Here is a 4,446-nt window from a genome sequence, read left to right as displayed (position 1 = left end):
CGAGCGGGTTCCGGGCATTGACCAGCATCTCCTTCTCATAGTACCCGATCTCGATGCTGATGGTCATCTTGTGCTCGATCAGCCCCTCGAGACAGACCCGGTAGCGGTTGATGAGCATGTCCGAAAGCGTGTTCTCGATGTACAGGATGAAAAAGCCTTTGTCACGGGGCTCGCGGGCATGGGATTTGCGGTCGGTCCGGATCGACGAGTAGGAGCTGTTGATCGAGCTTTCTTATTATATCTTGCTGGCGATGGTATCGTATTTCCGGAAGAGCAGGTATCGCTGCCGGTTCTTTTTGAAGCGCCGATGGTAGGCCGCCCGCATGAAGAATTTGCGGATTTTTTGGACCGCCATCACCTGCGTCATCCCGAAACTCTGGCCCTCCGGCGCCTCGAGTAACATGTTCCTAAGCTCGAACTTGTGCTCGGTGATGATCAGCTGCCTGAAAGGCTGATCCGCAGTCATCACTCGCAGCAGGGTCTCCTTCTTTTCAGGGCCAAAAGCCTTCTTAAGCATCCGGTAGTGTGGTCTCAGCACCTCGTAGAATAACGTGAGACTGTCAAGCTCAGTCTGCATGAGGGTCAGCAGCCGGTCGCTGTCCCGGTTTGAGCTCCAGCGTGTGCGAAAGAGCAGCACGGTGTTCTGCAGCTTCCTGTACCTTCGGGTCATCACGTACTGTAAAACACGGTCCTGGACGAACTCCTCCTTCAGCTTCAGCAACTAGTATTCCTTCTTGGTGCAGATCCTTCTGTTCCGGGCATCATACCGATACTGGGCCAAGAACTGGTCGATAGACAGGTTTTCTTTCAGCCGGACCTGCCCGCTGAAAGCCCGGCCGGTCCCAGGCCGCTTAATCTCCTCCATCACAAAGACAAATTCCTCATCTTTTAGAGACTTTGTCACCAGGAGGTTGCCTTCCGATTGCGTGGAGATGCAGTACCTGTACTCGTTCTTCACCCGCTGTCTTGTCTTCCGACTTGTGAGGGCCATCCTGAACACCAGTCTGAACAGCACCCTTGCGATGAAGGGGCGTTCCCGGAGGTGCTCTGACAGCAGTTCTGCTTTCCAATCCTCGTTGATGAAGAAGTAACGGGCTGGATGCTAACTGTCACAGATTTATTCGCATGCGCAGTGCGGCAATTTTATTCGGGATTCTGGAATGCGAGCCTTGTCGAGTGCAAAGATAACGGCGGTGAAAGAGTTGCGTCTGCGCTCGATCATCAGGAACATCGGCCGATCTCTGACTAAAACCCTTTGTGTAGCACTACCCGCCGTGCCAAAAAATGTCCCCGCAGGACGTTAAGCGTTCGAACTCCCACGAACAACTGCTTGACCAGCTTGAAAATCCTGTATTTCCGTTAGAAAAAGGCGATCGCCAACAACACCTTACAAGCATTCTCAACGTTACCCACAGACAGTCGGTTGAACTTGCCGATCCTCTTCCTCATCTCCTTCAGCTCAGCCCTTGTAAGTTCCTCCTTGCGCTGGCGGATAGCCTCCTCGATCGAGCGGAGGTGAGCCTTCTTCTCTTCCAGCCTTGTCTCATAGATGCTTTCCTCCTGCTTGACCTTGTCGTTCTCCTCCCGCTCTTCTTTTTCTAGCTTGTGGATGTCGAGGCCCAGTTCTCGCTTGATGTTGCGCAGGATCCGTTTTCGTTGTTCTTTGGAGTTGCCCTTTTCCTCGATATCGATCCGGCAGCCGAGTGCCGCGTCGGTCTCGTCGCAGCGGGTGGCGATGAACATACTGATCGTCGGCTTCTTGTCGCACAGCATTTCTGACTTTTTTGACAGCATTTCTTCGAACTCCTTGTCAGACCGGTTCCGGACAGCACTGCTGGTCCTCGGGTGCATATCGATCATCGTATTGGTCTATATCCCTTCCCGAGTATCAAACCCGACCGACTTCTTTCTAACAAGCTTTTTCTTCCCACTTTACAGATCCTCATCAAAGCGAAAACTCTTTTCCTATTCGTGAGGAGGCTGGTAGTACTTTATGTAAAGCTGCTGGGCGAGGTTGAAATAAAGGCCTGCTGAGTTTTCTTGGAGGTAGGAGAGTTAGTTGCCGATGCTCTGGGCGACCACCATCATCCGACAGTTCAGGTCGACGCTCTGCTCGGGAGAGGACTATGCTAGCTGCTTGAGTTGGAGGTACGCCTTTTTGAGATACCTTAGGGCTTTTTCATGTCTATTAAGGATAATACTGTTGTTTTCGGGAGGCCAGCACTCCGAGGTTTTGGTAGGCGGTCACTTTGTCGAGAGCCAGTTATTTGGTCTGTCGGGTCATCCTGTAGGCCTTGAGCGCCCAGGTCGCGGCCTCGTCAAGTTTGCCTTCGATTATCAGGGCCTGCGTGTGGGCGTTGTAGATGCGGGCGAGTAGATAGCGCAAGGCCGCTTTCTCGAGCAGCATGATTTTGGAGAACGACAAGACGGCCCTGCTGATAACCGGCTGGCGGTCAGGCGGACTGTTAGCGACTGCCTAGGCAAGCCGGTCGACCACGCATTAAAGCAGCTCTTTGTAGCGGCGAGGGCCCATAGACTTTTCCGCCCTGAGGAGACTGCCCTTCAGACTATCGAAGGCGCTAAAGTCCAGCCCCACGATGTTTCTGATCAAAATGTTCAGGTATTCCAACTCCTCCATATAAAAAACTCCGCATCCGGGATTCGAACCCGGGTTACCAGGATGAGAGCCTGGCGTCCTAACCAACTGGACTAATGCGGATCTGCTCCCCACCCGCGCATCTCCTCTACCAGTCCCCTTCATTAAATCCAGTTTATCCAGGTTATCCAGCCTATTTTATCCGCAGCTGATTTCCTAAAAATTTCAACTCGTTGATTTCAAAAAGCAATCTTTTTATTATTGCGCTTGATTACAACGCAGGAATGTATCTGGAGTTGCTGAATTTTTTTTTTTATCATTAAGAAATCATGGAATAAAAAATAAGTCTGAAAAAGTGGCTGGAGCTTACAAAGGAACGGGCCAGGGAGGTGTTCGAAACTGAGAAGGAGATCAGATTTAATGAGCTGTTCAGTGACTACCGCGCGCATCTCTGTAGCAGGCTGCAGAACCTGCCCGGATAAAATCCTTTGGAAGGAGGTTGCCAGGCCGGCGAGTTCGACGCGATCAAAAGGCTCGGACAGTTAGACTATTAACTTTCGAAGGGCAAGCAGAAAAGATGGTTTTTTGAACTGTAGGAGTCGATTACCAGGCTGCCCTACTTCAAGCAGCGCTAAGAAATGCTGGAAATGCTTAAAGTGCAATATTATTCCAGGTGCAGACTGGCAATTTCAGCTACGTTGAGTTGCTAACCTCGCTGAGTAGATTTTTTTGGAGGAGGACTGTCTCGCTGCCGCCCGAAAAGCCGGTCTCCGCAAAAGCAGAGGTCCGCACTGATCCCTATCTCGTGCTGGGAGGGGCCGCGAGGCTAACCTGCAAAGACGTAGAGAACATGACCTCTGTGCTCTTACAACGAAATCGTAATGTCCATGAGACCATCGGCAAATACCTATCCAGACTCGAAAGACGGAGGACCAGACGAATCTCCAAGAAAATGAGTGTCAACGAAAGGATCTCAAGGGAGTCGCAGTCCAGATAGCCTCCTCCTGCATGCAACTCATGTCCCCCCAAGCGAACGATGCCCGCCTTCCTGCCCCGACGTAAGCAATCAACTCTCAAGCACAACTGGACAACCGTCAAGCTGCAGGTCTACGACAGCCAGAGCCTTGAGGTCTGTGACGAGTTCCAGATGGTCAGCAGGCAGCGGCTGCACCATGGTCGGCTGTTCAAGCGCAGGTACCTGCCCAACCTGTTCGTCTGTAACTGAAGGTCGAACTTTTATTGGTTGTCAGAACTGTCGAGGGCCGTGTCGGGCTAGCATCCGCCGGTAGTCCTGTAACTCGGTCTATAGTCGACCGCCCTCGCCTGCGAGGGTGGTCTGCTTCTCTCGGAGGAATTGTTCGCGTTCGAGCAATTCCGCGAGCTATTGCTCAGCGCTCCGAGAGATCCGTTACAGCCGCTGGATCTCGGCCTGCAGCAGCTCTGCTTTCTCAAGCTGCCCGCGTGTGTAGGCTTCGGCCTAGTGAGCGTCGATCTGATGCCCCGCCAGCTGGTGTTCCAGCTTGGATAGTTCAGTCTCGCCAACTTCTATTTCCTCCTGCAGCTATTTCAGCTTGAGCTCTCCTTCCTGAAGCTGCTTCTTTTTAACAGCTAGCTCCTCTCCTCCTTGGACGTTGGCCTGCTCGGCCTGGGCAAGCGCCTCCGCCAGCTCACGGTTGGTGGCCTCGCTGGCGTTGATCTCGGCCTCCATGCTGTGAAGGGACATTTGCTGCTTCTAGAGCTGTTACATCAGCCCCTCGCATTCCTCCTCGAGCTGGCCCCGGTCCGCCCTCAGTTTTTTGATTTTCATCGCGAGACCGTTGTTCTACGCCGCCTGTCCATCGTAGTCCTTG

At 52.7% G+C, this 4,446-nt stretch overlaps 1 non-coding gene across 1 annotated transcript; it reads right to left on the bottom strand.

The window, feature by feature from the left end:
- Positions 1-2,646: 2,646 nt before the first annotated feature.
- On the bottom strand, positions 2,647-2,719 carry trnae-cuc (transfer RNA glutamic acid (anticodon CUC)). Its single transcript has one exon. It is a non-coding gene; the product is annotated as a tRNA-Glu (tRNA).
- Between the last annotated feature and the right edge of the window lie 1,727 nt (positions 2,720-4,446).

The sequence above is a fragment of the Hippocampus zosterae genome, unplaced genomic scaffold, assembly GCF_025434085.1.
Source record: "Hippocampus zosterae strain Florida unplaced genomic scaffold, ASM2543408v3 HiC_scaffold_154, whole genome shotgun sequence".
NCBI classification, from domain to species: domain Eukaryota; kingdom Metazoa; phylum Chordata; class Actinopteri; order Syngnathiformes; family Syngnathidae; genus Hippocampus; species Hippocampus zosterae.
Note: the sequence above shows the minus strand (reverse complement) of the source record. Positions and strands in the feature narration are given on the sequence as shown.